General features: G+C 40.5%; 1 protein-coding gene across 6 annotated transcripts in view; it reads left to right on the top strand.

The window, feature by feature from the left end:
* The window catches only part of NEK11 (NIMA related kinase 11), a 203,233-nt gene that overhangs the window by 23,800 nt on the left and 160,087 nt on the right, over window positions 1–19,346 (top strand). The window lies entirely within an intron of this gene.

Consider the following 19,346-nt stretch of genomic DNA (forward strand, 5'->3'; position numbering starts at 1 on the left):
CAGGTCTTATATAATATAATAGAAGACCGGCTCTTATATTAATTTTTGCTTCGAAAGACACATTAGAGCTGATTGTCTTATTTTCGGGGAAACGGTATCAGCTGGACCTCTCCATCTGTCTAAACTGTATAGATCATTATTCCCCAGTATTACCGATCTATCTTCTCTTCCCATGCTCCTAGGAGAGAGAGGGTGCAAAGGCATTTTAGCCTTTAACCTGGCAGTTTCTCTGGCTCAGATTGCCGGTTTGCAATAGATCATTTTTGGTGACTGAAGAGCCCCAGTGCTGATGGCGAGATTCCAAGTGCCAGCTATTCCTTAGTTATACGGTGATGTATAAATTAGCCCACAATGTTGCAGTTACACTGCTACACACATGTTCTGTCACCTTAAACTGTGCCCCTTGGTTATGGGGAACCTTGTAATTGTTGCCTAACAATAATTTTTGTACACCTCAGCTCTTCACTTAAAATATGAGCTCCTAGAAGACACATTGGCCTTTGAGGTTTTTCACACGTGCCCCGTGATGTCCAGTGTTCCCTGTACCCATTGACTTCATTCATTATCAGCTCAATTATCCATCGATCGCACATTGTGCACATTTTTTCAGAGAAAAGCAAGAAATAGAAAAAAACAGAGGTAAGAAAAACATACACCTTCTCCTTCAGGAGAAGCTCTGTTCATTTTAGATATAACCAATACCAGGACATGTTATTTGATTATAAGGCAGAATATTTAAAAATTAATGCAACCTAATAGGTACAGAAATATCATACTTTCCCTACAAGGACCACCTGCCATCCTCCATCTTACCCAGTGTGGAACTCCTTTTTGCAACTGTCATGGCAAAGAGGCCAGCCAAACTCAGATGATGCCACTTGATGAAGTCACGTCCTCTGCCTATGATTCCTGTCCACCAGTCCCACTTCTGCAGTCTACAGCAGCATAGATCACGTGTTCACCTTTGAATACATCACAATTCTTCAGATGTCTGCAGAATCTTTGTTTCAGTTAAGGTTCAGTTTATGTGTATATTCCTAGGCCTGAGCATGGGAAGTTTGAGCCAGTAGGTCTCAGCTGGAAACTAGGAGCTCTGAGTAATTCTGCTACAAGTGATCTATGACTTCTGTTTATTAAGCTCCCACTGTGTGTCCAGTTCTAGATCAGGGCTGTAGACACAAAAACAAGTAGGAATATATATTTCTCCAAAGAAGATGTACAAATAGATAATAATGGAAAAACATATGATGTTGAGTATCAAACCACAATCAAAACCTCAATGAGAGTTCACTTCATACCTACTAGTATGGCTGGAATAAAAAAAAGATAGATAGTAAATGTTGGTGAGGATGTATAGAAACTGGCAACCTCACATACTGCTCATGGGAATATAAAATGGTGCAGCCCCTTTGCAAAAACAACCTGCTTGTTCCATCAAATTTTAAACATAGCTACCATATGACCCAGCAATTCTATTCCTCGGTATATACCCCAAAAGAAAAGAAAACATGTCCATATAAAAACTTGTGCACATATGTTTATAGCAACTTTATTCATAATAGCCAAAAAGTGGAAACAACCCAAATGTCCAACAACTGACAAATGGATAAACAACACGTAGTATACCCATCCAATGGAAAATATTTAGTCAGAAAGAGGAACGAAGTGCTTATACACAGATGAACCTTGAAAAGATTACTAAGTGAAAGAAGCCAGTTACAAAAGACCATGTATTAGGTAATTCCGTTTAATTGAAATAGCCAGAATAGGCAAATCCATAGAGAAAGAAGTCATAGATGAGCAGTTGCCAGGACCTGTGCGGCATGGGGATGGGGAATGACTGCTAACGGGTAAGAGGTTTCTTTGGGGGTGTTAGTTTTCTAGGGCTGCCATAACAAAATATCAGACTGAGTGGCTTAAACCATAGAAGTATATTTTCTCACAGTTCTGGAAGCTGGAAGTCCAATATCAAGATGCTGGCAAGGTTGGTTTCCTCTGAGACCTCTCTCCTTGGCTTGTAGATGGCCACCTTCTCACTGTGTCTTCACATGGGCCTTTCCTCTGTGCATACTGTGCATGCCCCTGGGGGCGGTTGGTCTCTCTCCTCTCTCTCTCTCTCTCTCTCTCTCTCTCTCTCTCTCTCTCCCCCTCTCCTGCTCTCCTCTCCCTTCCCCTCCCCCTCCCCCTCCCCCTCTTCCTCTCCCTCTTCTTCTCCCTCTTCTGCCTGCCTCTCATAGCAGGACACCAGTCATATTGGATTAAGACCCCACCCTAATGGCTTCATTTTAACTTAATCGCCTCGTTACAGATCTTATCTCCAAATAACGTGTTATATTCTGGGCTATTGGGAACTGGGACTTCAGCATATGAATGGGGCAGGGGGTGGGGCACAAATCAGTCCCTAATAGGGATGATGAAAGTGTTCTAAAGTTACATGGTGGTAATGGTTTCAAACCTCTGGGAGTACCCTAAAAACCACTGAACTGTGCACGTTAAAAGAGTGAATTTACCAAACTGGACATGCCTCTTGCCTTCAAAGAGCTTCCAGACTATTCAGGCCGACAAAGCTAGAAACACTCGTAGTCACTTTCTACTCCTTGCGTGTCCTGCTAGATGGAGGTGCACTTAACCTGTTTTTATGGAATGGAGAAAACATTATAGAAGAGAGTGTGGAAGCCAAGGCTTGCAGGATTCATGTAAATCTGGCAGAGTGGGGTAGAGAGAGGATGCCCCAGGAAGGGGTAGTAGTGTGGATGAAGGCACAGAGGCATGAAACCCTGGCATACGAGTATACAGGACCTGGATGACATAGTTATCGTAGCCCTTCTTAGTCTGATCTTCTCTCGATGAACATTATCAATGTTTTAACCACTGGATAGAGGTTTCATTAATAATGAAGTGGAAAAAGCCTCAGCCTTAAAGTCAGGCTCTTCTGCAAATATTCATAGCTCAGTCTCTCCATTTACTTCGGACAATTACCTAAACTATCAGTCTCAGTTTCCTCATCTGTAAAATAGGGAAAATAATAACTACTTTATATTGTTAGAAGTATTAAATGAATGACACAGGAAACATTCCTAGCATGTTTTCATACGTTATTGCTCAAAGTTTATTAGCTCTATCCCTCTTGTTTCTCTGTTCCTTGGGTAACCGGATTTTAAGACCCCTGAAAATCTTCATCATCCTTCCTTGGGTTAACTTTGGTGACATTATTCCTCTTGAAATGAGATTCCCAGGCCTGAACACAAAAGGCCTAATGGAACCAAGTGTATTCATACTATTAGGTTGGTGCAAAAGTAATTGTGGTTTTTGAAGTTATTTTTAACCTTTTAAACGGCAATTACTTCTGCAGGCATTTCAAAACCTTTGAGGCATTTCAAAATCAGCTGGGAATGTCAGGACCTCTTATAGCTGTGATCTTATATTGAATTTTGGGGGGCAACTAGTCTTCTCCCCACACATTACTTTCAGAGTTTTTATAGATGAGCCAGGTTTCACTCATGTTTGATTTAAGGATTTAATTTTCCCAGCTGTAACTATAGAACTTTAGGTTCATCCTTGCAAAATGTAGCCTGGGTGGTTTCCAGCTCACATTTTAGCTTCTTCAGTCACTTTGAAAAATTGACTCTGCCGATGTCTATTGATTATGCCACCTGGCTTTGCATCTTCTAGAAACTTGGTAAATATGTCTTTTTGGATCGTCATAGAAGTCATTAATAAAATGTTGGTGAAGATATTATTAGGGATGGATCCCAGTGGCATTCGAAGAGGGAATGCCTGCGAAGTGGCCTGAAGTCCAGGACTCTAGCATGTTTGGTCCACTTGTTCAACCAGCCATGAATCCACGTGAAGATTGCATCTCGCCCATATTAAAAGGATATCACAAGACTCTTCTCATTGACATCTATTAACATGACTTCATCAGATGGGCTGAAGTTATGATATACCACAACTAATTGCATCTCTCTGATCTACCCATCAAATAAACTTCTCACAAAAAGAAATTAGGTTAATTTCAATGGCCTATTCTCCATAGCCCACACATGTGAGCCGCTGCTGGCCTCTGCTTCATGTTCTAAATGCTCACAAGCCATCTGTTTGTTTAATCATCAGTTCTTCAGCTTTGCCAGAGATTCATGCTAGTCTTACTGTTCCACAATTTCTGAAAGATACTCTTCATGAAAATTGAAACATGCACGTTTTTTGGCGGGGTAAACCGGGGCGGACCTCTCCCTTTTTTCCTGATTATTCGTAACATCAACCTTGGTGCAGAGACTATATCATCCGGTTGTGTTCTCAGTGTGCAGCTCATTTGGTTCTGACTTTGTAAGCTCAAAAGGCAGGATCCCATAGTGGTGAAGTGCCGAGGATTCAGAAGTGCGGTCTCTGTTTTATTATTACTAGGTGTCAATTACTATGTTGACTATATTCCTTTAAAGGAGGGCCTTAACCTGTCTGTATCTTGGTTTCTTCATTTCAAAAGTGAGGATTATAATAGTGTCTTAGCACAGTACATGGTGCCAAATAGCTGCTCCTTGTATGGCACTTGCCATTGTCATAAATATCAGTCTCCCTATTTTAGTGGTTGGATGTTTTCTTATGACAATCTCATGTCTTGGCCTTTTGTTCTCTTTTTAGGATATTTATTTCATCCTTTTAGTAGGTGCATGATGCTTTCTTACAGCTTGTAATTATCTCTCTGCCCTCCCACTGGATTGCAAACCCCTGAAAGGCAGAGGCTGTGCCTCAGGCCAGCAGTGTCTTGCACAGTTTAGGTTCTCCATATACAGGTACCAAATTGAGAGACTGGAATTAAGGGAAGAGGTGACAAGCTTTTCTTAATTTAGACATCGATGTGCATTATTCCATATGTAAGTTGGAATTCTGGTTCTGAACGACTTCTATTTAAAATAATCACTGCTGTCTTTATTGGGGAAACCACCACTGCTGTGTGACCAAAGTGAAAACCGATTTATGTCATGAAGGATCCAGAGATTGAAATACTGTCTTAGAACAGGCAAAACTTGCATCTATGACGTTACCATCAATGAATAGCAATAATAGTAATAGTGGTAATAATCACTGTACATTCCAGGACCTTTGGAATTAAACTTGAAGCTCAACCATAGTAACCATTTTGGGCCAGCATATTTGTGTTCTTCCTTTCCCTGTTTCTATTTCCACCTGCTCTTGCTGGTCTCAATTTTCTATTTTATTATATAAGTCATATCAAATTCTGTGTGGAATGAGGCTGAGCATAAATATATTAAAGTAATAAAATATGTAACAAGACATATTTGAAGGGTCAGTGGGCAGCCATACTGTATCACTACTGGGAACAGAGCAAGAGGAAACCAATGTGAACCACAGTTCTTAGGATGTGGGCCAAACCTGGAAGAGAGATTTTCCTAATGGTGTTTTAAAACTGACTGGCGTTTTGGGGTCATATCGGTGTTGGCTGTAGAGGGCGCGGAGTCAAGTCTCACCGCCTCTCTGGTTTCCAGCGTCCTGTCTGTAAAGTGAGGGGGCTGGACCAGCAGTGGTTCCCAGACAGTTGAGTGGGAGGGGTACACTCAACTGCAGTCTCCTTGGGCTGCTCTTCCCAGCCGCCCTTCCCCCAGCCTCTAGGGAGCTCTGGGGCTCTTCCACACGCTCTGCCGTGGCAGGCTTCTGGACCCCTACTTACTCTAAACCTTGCTGCTCAAAGTGTGCTCCATGGACCAGCGGCTTAGGGTGTCACCGGTGACCTTGGGGCGCATCTCAGGCCTGTGTTGGAACAAATCCCCCGATGATTCCTATGCAGAGTCACATTGGAGAAGCACTGCTCTAAGAGCCCGAGTCCGTCCTTTGAGGCTTCTTCAGTTATCAGCTTTATGAGTCTAACGATTCTTTTTCGTTTCATGTATGAACACGGCAACACTTTGATTTATCCTCAAATTCCAGAGTCTCTAGAAACAATGCTGGTGGGAAGCCATGCTCAAGACTCTTTTTAGTGTCCTTTGCTCGTGTGATGATGACCTGGGGAGGTGGTCTCCCGCGCCGAGTGCCTGTGTACTCCTTGGGCGGACAGGGCGAACTCCTCTACACAGCCATCTCTGCAGCAAGCACGACGGCTCCGAAGCACTTTATTTAGCTAGGCTCCTCTCTAGCCTCTGGACTCTGAAAAGTAAAGCCTGTGTAATGGAGCCAGGCTAACCACATGCCCCTCTGTTTCTTCCTCCTATTACATAGTCGATGGTCACTTTTGTGTGTGTTGCAAATCAATGCCTAAATCCATAAGCTGCCATTCAAGGAAACTAGATCCTTCCCGGTAGTAGATTCTAATGTGACCTCTGTCAGTAGGTTAAGCCCTGGCTATCTGGTGCATAAAAACAGACTATTTATTTATTTTGCTATCAGCACTACTCAGCAAAAATATAAGACCCAGAGTCACTTGCTTAAACCCTCTAATGGAAGTATGCTAATAAAGAGCTTTATTTTCCTTCCTTTACATTCCAAAATGACAGTAACAACCTGCTTTATGCTATAGCTAAAGAGAGTTTTAGCGCAAGTCCATGTATTACAGTTACCATAATGATGAAATAGAGACTGAAATTTAGAAATACAAATGTTTTGCTATTTTGGCTCTCTTAACATTAACTCGAGGCTGACCAGCACCCGCTACCAATAAGATGAGGGGAGTCGATTGCACTCAAACCCTACATTATTTTTTCATTTTATTTTTGGAGCACCAACCTTCTTGCCTGGATCATAATTTAGTTTTACATTACACAGGGCTTATCCTTTGTCAGTTTCACCTAGTCAAGGAAATAGAGCTAACTGGTTTTTGTTGCTTCTTAAAACTTGCTTGTCTCTGTATCTTGATTTCACAGGAGGCTTTTTGCATCACGTCTGATTATCTCATTGAAACCCACAATTCCAGTATTATTCTGTAATGTTCAAAATGAAAAACTGACAAGCATTATGTGCTGGAATATTGCATTTTGAATATTAACCTAACGTTAATTGTAAATTTGGAGCATATAACAGTCATAACAAAAGCTAACCCGATTATCTGTGGTAAATTATCCTTTCCCATTTCACCGGCATTATCACGCTCCTAATTTCCTTGCTGACATAAACAGGAACTTTGCTTGCTCTAAGCTCAGTGCCTTTCAAAGTGTGATGGAGTCAACGACTGATTTGTTGCATCGTCTTAAGTAATCAGTATTTGGTTTTGTTTTAAGGCACATGAATTTTGCACAATTAAACTTTTTAAAAACTGGCCGTCACGCACACACATAATCACACCTGCAGGGTTGTGGTACCGAAGACAATCTCAAAAATGTAGATTTCAGCACATTGCTAGGAAAAGTAGGTCCTGAGAAACCTTGTCTCCCTCCTCTGTGTAGTCTCATCTCAGACCTCGAAACCTGGGACTCTATTACTAGCAATAGATCTTGACTATTCGCAAGAATTTCCGTGACACTCAAATGATAATTAATGAAAAACAAACATCTTCATTAGGGCTTCATTAAGAGCAAGATCATTATTCTATTCACTTTAAAGAGGCGTTTTTTTTTCGTTTTCCCTTCTCTAATGCTAATGAGGGGAAGAGTACAGTATATATCAGTAGTTTTTGTTCTTTGAAAAATGGTTTGCAAAATGAAAGTGTTTTAGACTGTCTTAATTACTAGACACTGAAGATCTCTATACTAAAGCAAGAGAGGAGAAAACTGTTAAGTTGGGAGACAAAAGTCTGTTCTTTGGAATCGTGGTCTGTTTCCTCCTTCAGGAGGTAAATGGTGGCTCTGCTGTCACTTGCTGTATGACCTTGGATAAACTACTTAATTCTCAGGACTTTAACAGGTTGAGGTGCTTTGATGGATCTGCTCTTTGAGCACCTTGTCTAGCTTTAACATTCTAGAAATACATAAAATCCATCCCAAAATTGGGAAAGAAATTGAATAAGAGGACACGATTTGGTCTACTGGGTAGCTTTCTGCTTCTTGTGAGTCATGTCATCGCAGTAGGTATCATCTCTGAGATGTTGTGAAACATCTGAGCAAAACCGTTTTCCAGGTTGAAATATCTTTGCCATTTTTCTTTGTCTATGCTAATGTTACTACCAGCTCCTATGGGTAAGTCAGCTTCTAGATAAGGGCTGTTTTAGTAAGTTTGTTAGGAAGCAAATTTTCACGAACGTCCATTTTCTTATATCAGCATATAAGCTGATATATTCCCTTAAGGGGAAAAAAGTCATGCATGGGAGTTGTGACTCCTCTACTTTATTTTTAAAAATTATTTATTCATTTTTTTCAGTTACAGTTGACATTCAGTATTTTTTAATATTAGTTTCAAGGGTATAGCACAGTGCTTAGACGTTTATATAATTTATGCAGTGAGCCACACAATAAGTCTAGTACCCACCTGGCACTATACATAGTTGTTGCAACATTATTAACTATATTCCCTATGCTGTACTTTACATCCCTGTGACGATTTTGTAGCTATCAGTATGTATTTCTTAATCCCTTCACCTTTTTCACCCAGTTCCCTAATCCTTCTCTTTTCTAGCAACCATCAGTTTGTTCTCTGTATCTATGAGTCTGTTTCTGTTCTGTTTGTTCATTTATTTTGTTCTTTACATTCCACACATAAATGAGATCATATGGCATTTGTCTTTCTCAATCTGACTTATTTCACTTAGCACAGTACCCTTCTAGTTCCATCCCTGTTGTCCCAAATGGTAAGATTTCATTCTTTTTCATGGCTGAGTAATATTCCATTGTATATATGTGCGACTCCCTCTACTTTGCAATAGTGCTTGATGTACTGTTGATTTTGATCATTTAATAGTCAACAGACATTGATGGAACAGTGCCTACAACTTGTGCTCGACACTGGGGATATAGAAACAAGCAAAATATGATTGTTCTCAGTCTGGGGGGTGAAGACCAACAAAAAAATATCAAAATACATAATTGTCAACGTAATAGTTGTGATGGTGATTGTCATCACCCAGGTAACGAATGAGTGAGCTGAATTTTGAAGGGTAAGGAGTACGTACACTTGGTTCTATTCAAACACATCAGACACGGCCAGGTGCTGGGAATTCTCTAGTGAATAAAGTATGACCTGGACTTTACGGCGCCTGCGGTCCAGTAAGGGAGCTCATAGTAGACGATGTTGTCACAGGATGCAGTGGAAGCACAGAGAAGAGGCCCCTAACTTAGCCCTGAAGGGATCAAGAAACACTTTCATAAGGAAGCGTCTTCCAATGTCTCAATATGACTAAGTGTCAGCTGTAGTTCTTGGAACTTTGTTTTACCTTCTAACAATTCTAATGAGCAGACTTGTGCTTCTAACGCCTTAGGACATCATTCCTAATTTCTTATGTTTGAGACTTCAGACTGTGAAACAAAGTCATTCTTTATAGTAGTCATTGTTTCTCTCTTCTCTATCGCCAGAGAATTATAGAAAAAAGGTGTATTTTTTACTATTTATTAAATTATGTTTTCTTAATTTTGGAGGGGAACACGAGGGAAGAGACCAAATATTTTAAGAATTTGTTGGGGAGTCTTTTTCATTTCAGTGTTTTTTGATTTATATTTCAGTTCATTTTTATTTTTTGATTACTAAATTATCCATGCCATTTACCTCACTCTTTTTCTCCTTGCCACTCATTTTAGATTATTTCCTGTTTGTTATCATAACTCCTATGTCTATAATCAAGAGAAGGAAGGAAACTGTGGTACAATTTTAATCATTTTGAGTCCTGATACTTTTTGATAACCGCTAAAAATTTTGACAAATGAGATTTTTGAATTAATGACTAAAATCGTTTTCAACTTATTTTAAAAAATACCATGTTGTCTTAGTTTCCAGATTTAATAATGACAAATAATTTCTAGTCATTTATCTGAATCTTTTTTTCACTATAGATCCATTTTTTGTATAGTTCATTATATAAAATTATAGTTTAACATGAATTTTTAAAGATTCGTACCAATGTCCAAGTAGAAAAGAGCCAAATTATACCTTTTCCCGTTTAAAAGAGGAGACTTGGTGCTTTCTAAGTAAATAAGACAACCTTTGTTCTTAAGTGGCTTTGCTCTAATCTTTATGTACAGCTTCATGAAACCTAGCTTCATCCTTTGTGTTGTCACCGCCTTAACTGTGTACAAATGAGTGGAGTGTTTATCACATCCTCGACCTCTGCTTCTAATCTCTTCTTCTTTAAGTCTCCTCTTCCTCTGTGGAGCAACGTGTTCATACATGAATGTCTGTGGCCACCAGAGTGGCTTCAACAATAAGAAAGACTTATCTCCCCAACAAGAAGTCTAGCGGGGAAGCAGATATAGGGTTGACGAAGTCCGCATAAGGGACCTTGGTGTTTTCTCTTTTCCATCATCCAGCCTGACCTTAAGAGGTAGCTTCCTTCATGACCCCAGCTGGCTACCAAAGTTCAAGGAGTCACATGTAGATGATACATGCAGAAGAAGGCGAAAGAAGCGTTTCCTCCCATGCTTCTCTTTCCTCTTGTCAGTGAGGAATATCTTTCTCGGAAAACTTCCAAAAGACTTCTCCTCATGTCTCACAGGCCAGAATTATACCATACGTCTAAGCTAATCATGGTAAGGAGCACAGGATAACATGATAGGCTTAGATCAATTATGATTCATCTCAGGTGTTGGGGAGAGCATCCTCCTCTCCAGAGCATATGGTGGTCGAGGTGTGGGGAGATCCGTAGACAGCCATCAGTGTCTCTTAAAATAATTGTACCACAATATTCAAAGACCTTGCTCATCTGTATAAATAGATAGAATAGAACTGCCTGACCACTTGTCTGGAAGTGTGTGGGAGAAGGAGAGAGAAGAAGAGCCATAACTGGTTTTGAGGGGGAAATTAGAGTTGACTCTACTGTGTTCCTGGTGGTAAAGAGAGCTTTTAGACTGTGGAGAAAGAAGCTCCAGCAAGCTGTCTACAGTGAAAGAAATCCACTCTTTTTTTTTTGGCTAAAGGAGAGGGAAGGGCAATTTGTTTTCAATGAACACTTTCATGAGACAGTCCCAGCAGCTTTTATAGAGGCTGTGATTTAGAAATGGGTGAGGAAATAGCCACCCTGTGGTGCGTGCACAAATATACAGGCTTTCCCAACATGGCCAGAACAAATGCTGGCTTTTGCTGACCCCCAAGTAGGTTAATTAGTACTTACTTGTGGATTTCTTGGCTTGGCTATAGACTCTTTGGTCAAGCCCTGGGAGAAGGGCTTCGCACAACAGAACAGTTAGACATTCTATCTCTTCTTCATATGACCTCTAAGGAGCCATTTGGAAAAGAGCTGCTGATGGTCCATCCTGTAGTCCATTCTGTTCTTGCGTTGACACCAGAGAACCTGCAATGAGCACCAGTGCTGTGTCCAGCGCTGAGACATGTGCTCAAGCCATTTCTGTTTTTTAAATTTATTTATACAGATGGAAAAGTCATTGAATTTACATGACTATTAGATATTTTTTATTCTGGCAATATTTGTCTTCATACCTCCTACTTCGGAAATTTCTGTTTCTTCTGTTACTTAGAAAAAAGAAAAGGCAGCTTGCATAATTTGTTACGGTACTAGCATTGAAACACTGCAGAGAAGTTGTCACCACAAATGAAAATATAATCTAGACAGGCGCCAAGAATAGCATATTTGCCAAACAAAAAAATGTCTGAAATACTTCTACTTTTATTTGTTCTTTGTTTATTATCTGTATTATTATTTATTATTAATTCTTTGCTTACTATCTGTATGCGATGCTCCTATATGCTTCTGGTGTTTGTAAACTAAGTCAGTCTTGAAAAGCGTAGGAAATAGAATTTATCTATAGGTCCTAAATGATGTTTAGTTTCATTATTCAGTATGTAAGACACTTCACTTTGTCTAAGAATCGCTGTATCCTAGCCATCCTCAGGAGTGTAGATAAAATAGAGCAGAATTTAAAACAGAGGACATTTTCTTTATTTTTGTCCCCGTGGAGGATGGTGTTGGAGCCCTACCTGGATCCCCTGGGCAATTAGCATTTCCTGGACCCAGCCTCCAACTCTAGGCCTGCAATTCTGCCTGTGGCCTTTCTCTGGCGAGCTGGGTGGAGGATAGGGGTGTTTATACTCCCAGGGAGCAGCCTTAACTAGTGTACAAAAGGAGTTGGTCCTCTCCCTTCAGGCAGGGGAGCTCCGAGGGGTGTCTACACTGGCTCCCAGACTTCCTCCACAGATTAAGCCAGGTTGCCCGCAGTGCTGTCCAGCTTGATAGCAAGGCACCCCTCCCTTCGTCTCACTCCCCCCACTCCCTTTCCACTGCCCAAATTGACTGCGTTCAAATCTTTCTCTCAGGGTTTGCTTCCTGGGGACCCCAAACTACGAGAGTCTTCTAGAGCAGAGCATAGCTTAATGGGAGAGTTCCTTACATTTATTTTTTAAATGTTAACATTTGTTTTTAAAATTTGTTATATAAAGCTTAAATGATTTTTTTTTTTTTTAGATAAAAATGAGGATACATAAATCGGTGGGGAGGAAGAAAGGAAGGAGTGGTTTATGAACCTGCTAGTTTTACAGATTTTTTTTTAAAGTATCCATTCCTGTAACATTTTCATTCCATATTTCATAATGTTTACTGTAGGGGTATGTGTGTGTGTTAACTTAAGAATACTATATACTCGTATATTTAGAGATTCTTAGTTTTTTTAATTTTTTTTTTAAGTCCCATGCTTATTAACTTTCATAGCCTATTCAAATACTGCAAATGCAAGCATTCCTCTACTGGGTATTGACTATATAGAGCAAGTGAAAAGAATGATAAATTCACTTCTTTTGTTACTTGGCACCTACCTGGGGAAAAGGCAATTGAACATACTACCTAGTAGTTTCCAGGTGCAAAAGTGAATGTCCCGGGCTCTAGTCTCTACGTTTGACCTTTTCTTCTCTCCTCAGGGTTAGGGAACCCCGTACTCCACCCCCAATGCTATTATCTCATTTATCATAAAGGAGTTCAACTATTTATACTTGCTGGCCTCCTCCACAAGGCAGGAGTTTTATCTTTTTCACCTTTGTACCCCCAGCACATGGCACTGTGTTTGGCATGCAGAAGTCGGTCAATAGCAGGTGAAATAGCTGAAGTGTAGAATTTTCTATTTTGAGGTATTTGGTAGTGGCTGCCTGGGGCCTGGTGTAGGGTTTGGAGTTGGCTCTGCAGGAGTTTGCTCCCCAGTTGCTGATGTCTGCCACGGGCACCTGCATTGCGCCATAGTGTCACCTCTGTCCCTGCTGTGTCCAAAAACTCTGCCACAGGCTCGTGATCAGGGGCAGAGAGGAAAACACCAAATGAATCTCAGTTCTAGCCCCTAAATGAGCTGAGATCAGGGATTTAATTGTTAAAAGCAAGAGCAGTTCATAGAATATAGTATATGATGATTGCCCATAAAATATTTTTGTCCTTTTGCTCTGAGCACAGTCATTAAAAATATGTTTCTGAATTGCTGAGAGAAGAAAAACAGCTGGAATAAAATAAAATTCCATCTGGTATACTCTACTAACGTTTGCAATTTTTCTACCAGCTACTCCTTTAGGTACCCTTTGGTCCTGGCTTTTCCATTTTTTATCAGTGTGCCACTTGAATGCATATCACTCTCTGACATTATAAGATTTCATGCCCTTTACATTTTGAAGTTATATGTCATATTAAAGGGGGTGAAATAACTTTCCAAAGGATGTTTTCCTCTCATGATATTTCTATCCATAAATGGAGAAAGAAACTGTGGCATTAAGTCCTTCAGAAGAGCCTAAGTTTTAAGACTCAAATAGATAAAAATTAACCTGATGAGTCAAATCTTTGGACGTTTAGTTTTCATTCCCCAAAGGATTTCTGGTGATTCATGCCAGCACCTGAATGTGCTTACGTCATGCATAACTGCATTGGTCAGGCCTCCCAAGTGCAGATAAGAAGAGCCACCACCCTCTGTGTAATTTAAGCAGAAAGGGGTTTGTTCTGGAACACAGATAGGTAGCTCATAGCAGCAGTGGGAGGCCTAGGGGAGCAGGCTGATGGCTGTTTCCAGAAACGTCAGTCAGAACCACACCACTGAAGTGACCTGCTGCCACTGCCCCCAGGGCCACACTGTTTCCTGTGACACCGGTATTAGGCAAAAGGAAGGTCCTCTGCCCATCCTGTTTCTTCACACAGCTCACACCCAAGGCAAAGTCTTGGGTGGGTACAGCTGACTGGTGGAACCTAGGTCACACACTGACATACTGGCACCCCAACTCAAGGGAGGCGGGAAATGTAGGGTTTGTTGTCTGTTTTTGTCTATCTGGAGAAGACAGGACCCACAGTCCAGGGATCTGCTACAGCGCGGGGAGGCTGTCTCTAGATGCTGGGGAGCCGCGAATGGAAGGGGTCTGTTATGATAACGTCTCATGAAAATAGCAGCAGGCAAAGTGTGTAAACTGTTTGGCCTCTGATGTTGAAAAAAATGTGCAGCAAAAAGATGGAAATACACGGAAATGTTAATGTTGATTGACTCTTTGGTGCATTGTGGGTAATGTGTTCCTTATAATGACGAACACCCAGGCTGCCTCTATATCTTGTCTGCTGTGAACAACGCTGCAATAAACATATGGATGCACAGGTCTCCTCAGAGTAACATCTTGGGCTTCTTTGGATAAACACCCAGAAGTGGGATTACTGGGTCCCTCTTTGTCTCTTGTTATAGCCTTTGTTTTAAAGTCAGTTTTGTCTGGCATAAGTACTGCTACACCAGTTTTTTTTTAAATTTTATTTCCATTTTCATGAAATATCTTCTTCCATCCCTTTACTTTCAGTCTGTGTGTATGTGTTGATCTGAAGTGAGTCTCTTATAGGCAGCATATGTAAGGGTCTTGTTTTGTTATCCATTCAAGCCACCCTGTGCCATCTGCAACAACATGGATAGACCTAGAGGGTATTTTTCTACTGAGTGGAGTAAGTCAGACAGAGAAAGACAAATGCCATATGATTTCACTTATATATGGAATCTAAAGAACAAAATAAGCAAACAAACAAAACAGAAACAAACTCATAAATACAGAGAACATTTTGAGGGTTGCCAGATGGGAGGGGGATTGGAGTATTGGTGAAAAGGGGGAAAGGATTAAGAAGTACGAGTTGGTAGTTACAAAGTAGTCATGAGAATGTAAATAGAATAAAAAATATAGTCAATAATATTTTAATAACTATGTATGGTGTTGGATGGGTACTAGGTTATTGGAGTGATCCCCCGTAAGTTATATAAATGTTTAATCACTATGTTGTACACCTGAAACTAATACAATATTGTATGTCAACTGTAATTGAAAAATAAAAAAAATTATTAAAAATTTCTATAATGAAACTATATTTCCTTATTAAGTAGAAAGATAAGAACTTTCCATTTAAGAAAGTATTCAGTAAAATAATTGCTGCTTTGCTAGGAGGATGAAACTCTATCTTAAAAGTCCTGAGCAGATTTAATAATCTCCCTGTTAAACAGGTAAATGCTAAATCCCCTCCCCCCGGAAAAACAAACAAACAATAAGCAAAAAATTACTCTTTTGTTTAAGCTGAGGTTAAAATTTATTTCCTGTGGCTTTGCCCTCAGTGTGTACAGTAGCTGCTGCTCACATTAGAATTATTTTAAATCAGTTGGGCCTCAGATATCATTTACCCTAACTTTATAGCATTTGTCTCAATTTGAAGTTTTAAAAAAATGCAAACATACATATATACACACATTCGTGCACACTTATCTGTTTGATATCTGTCTTCTCCAGGAGCCACAAGGGCAGGGGCCAGGAATTCCCAGTGCCCACGACACCACAGACACACCGTAGGTACTCACCACACATTTGCAACGCATGCTTGTTGATGGTTAAATCACAAGGGAAGGGACCATAGCTATCATCTCTAGACTAACTGTGAAGCCTTCCAGTTCCAGCAGCTGCCTGGCTCCACTGAGATGGTCGTGGCTGCAGGGGACGTCATTCTGCTGCTTCTGCGTACCTCACTGGAGATTCTAGAGCTCGTAGGCCCGGTGACTTATTTGTCCCTTGAAGACCTTTCTTTCACTCCTGTCCCTTGCTGAACACCAGAAAACGAGGGTCCTCCTATTTCCTGTGGCCTACTTTGGAAAGAGCACAGGTCTTCTGCTCTCAGGCTCCCCTACCCTTCTTAGAGTTCTGCTCCTATCCCCCTCTCTGGACCCGGCCTAGGGGACATGAACTGTTTTCAAGAGCTCAGCAGTACCTAATTTTCTTGTCTCCTTCCATCTGGTCCAGAGGGTCTCTTTCTCCTCTGGGGCCAGGGAGGACACTCACCCACTGTCAGGTGTTTCTCCAGATCTTTTCTCTTTGGCCTTGGTTTCTCCTTTGGAAAATCAAAAGCTAGGGATTTGGGTCATATTCTCTGTAGTTTGTGAGGTCATGTTTTCCCCTGAGGTAGCATATGCTGCTGCTTCAATGTGAAAAATGTGAAAGGATATGAGGAAATTTGGGGGAAAACAACCCCCCAACCTATCATCCGTCACATTGTAGAAAAGGTAGGCCAATGTTAAGGGAATGAAATCAATTATAGTTACCCCAGTTTCCAAAGTCACTCTCCAAAGTTTGTCAGTTCACTACTGAGTCTAGAAAGAAAGAAGAAAGCCACTGAGGAGAGAGAACAGAAAGTTTGCAAAATGAGTGAATCTATAGGGATGCCTGTTTTTGCTGCTGTCATAAAGTTTCTCCCAAACAGTTGAGGGTCTGATAAAAGAAACACCTGTCATGTTATTTAGGAGTGGGTGACAGGCTGAGGGTCACTGAGCAGGTGACAAAGCTGTCCTTGACTTGGTAAGTTTCTATGCTGTCTTTGGCCGACATGGATCTCATATTAAGTGATATGTGATGAGAGTTCCCTGTCAGTTCAAGTGACACGATTTTAGGTAAGGAAGGTTTAATGTCTCCATGTCAGCTAGAGTTGATTGTATTAGATGTCATCCTACCTTTGTCTGCTGAGCTGTGGGCAAATGAGATTTTATGCTTTATCATCAGGCTGTGGGGCTCAGGTAACTGTATGTAAAATCTCGTGTTCTGTTGCACAAGAGTTGATGTATGGAAGGAAAAATACGTATCTTGAAGTTTTTTATAGTATTTGTTCCTTCATAGCAAGAGAATATTACAAGTTTGTGTAAGGCTTTATATTGTCACTTTGCCTTTTCCAACTGCATGTTAGCTGGAAATCGCTGGAAAAGCACTATGACGATGTCATTGAGCTCTGCCTCCTGCTTCGAAATCTTCAGAAGTTACAGTAAAACATAGCTGAGTATGTCATTTCCAGCTCCTTTTAGTTCACTGACAGTCAGAGTTGCTACTCAGTAACATGAGGTCATTGTTAACCAAACTCTCGATAGAACAGCTTTTCTACAGACTATGTTACCAAGCGAGCATTTCTCTAGAATCCACTTCATTATCAAGTAGGGGCCCAATAGGGTGTTCTAAGCCTAATAAATTAGGGAAAGAGAACCAAATACCCCAACTTTCTAAAATATAGTCATAGTCGAAGACACTTGTAAATTCCAGAGCGGAGCCTGTGAGGCTTCTGGTGGAGAGCTGTCCTTTCTAATGCGACTGGCCTGTTCTTTGTGGAAGCAGAGCCTGCTGTGGTTGTCTTTTGGGGGTGGGATGAATTCAGAATGGGAAGACCATGGACATTTAAAAAGAACACTAGATTTTTACATTTTTAAAGCAATGTTTTAGAATTGTCTTGTCAATTACTTATTTAACAATAATTTTTTTTTTGTAACTTGTCATTACCAAGTTTTTTTGGTATGCATTTGACTTAGTTTTTCTAGCAAAGATAACTTTCACACTCACGCTTCATCAGTTTTTCATATTTTAGTGACAAACTTACAATAATGAGCACAACTGGCATAAACAAGTTTGGGAATAAATACAACGACCTGGGTAAGCACATATCTCAACTGAAGGGCAGAAGTGGGGTGCCAGGGAGCCCCTAGGTGCCCCAGGCATTCCCTACGGCAAAGGCAACCTTTAGCGCATCTTAGAACGGACGAGGACACTGGTTAATCCATGAACTGGTTAAAGGGCTTTAGTTAAGAGAGTTTCTACTATAAATACATTTTCATTAGTATGCATAGGTAGTAACTCTTAAAGAACATTTTTTGCAAAATGATTTCTAGCATGGATCCTGCGGAACTCGCCTTGCTAATGAGGAGCTAAAGCTCACTTATAATCAGCGGAATCTGTCTACACACATAATTGGTGCTCTGAAGTACTTTTCCTTGGCAATCTCATTTACACTCTGGTACTGTAATTGGTTTATTCATCAGACTATGTTTTTTCTCAGATGGGAAGAGATAATGTTTTGGTTTACTCTTCATTGAGTTATCACAATTTTTAAACTAATAATTTGGAGATTTAATGAGCTCCTGTTCCATTTATACATGCTTGAGGTCCTAAATACCTCTGTCAATGTCTTTAGATTTTTTTTTTTCCTCTTCTCCTGAATCCGGTAGCAATGAAGTATGTTATGCCAAGGATAGTTTACAAAAGGAAATAAATAGATTTTGTCTTATTAATAGATTTGGAAAATTTTAGAGCTGAAAGAAAAAAGTGTGTGTGTGTTTGTGTGTGTGTGTGTGTGTGTGTGTGTGTGTGTTATATACACACACAGAGAGGCAGAGAGAGACACAGCCTGAGAAAGTCAGAGAGAGAAAGATATAAGTAGCGAAAAAATAAGATAGACACAGAGAGACAGAATGACAGATATTACATTTATATTACATTACATTGTATTATATTGCATCACATTATATTGCATCATGTTATATTATATTCATATACATATATACGTGTGTATATATAAACAGAAACAGAGACAAAGAGACAGAAAGATAGACTCCAAGATAGGGATAGGGAGAGAAATTGAAAAGCAGACGGAAACAGAGGAAAAGAGGTAAGGAAAGAGCGAAAACGCAGAGACAGAAAAAGACACAGAGAAACAGACACCATGTGAGAGACAGAGAAAGGGAAACATCTAAAGAGACAAGAGTCACACAGCGATGGTGCTCAAGATTAGCTCCATCTCCGCCTTGTTTGACCAAAACTGTAGAGCCACAGGTGTGGGGGTCAGAGGCCTTGGGGAAGCCGTGTCGCTGGCCGGACAGAGAGGCAGGCCCAGGCACCAGCAGGGGACACAGTGTCATAAGGGGCAATACGAGACCTATGAGTAGGTCACAACTTGGGCATTAATTAGATGGCCCTGCACCACTTGTTCATATCTATTAAATGGGATTTTTAGCTCTAAATGTATT

The sequence above is a fragment of the Rhinolophus ferrumequinum genome, chromosome 17 (assembly GCF_004115265.2).
Source record: "Rhinolophus ferrumequinum isolate MPI-CBG mRhiFer1 chromosome 17, mRhiFer1_v1.p, whole genome shotgun sequence".
NCBI lineage: Eukaryota > Metazoa > Chordata > Mammalia > Chiroptera > Rhinolophidae > Rhinolophus > Rhinolophus ferrumequinum.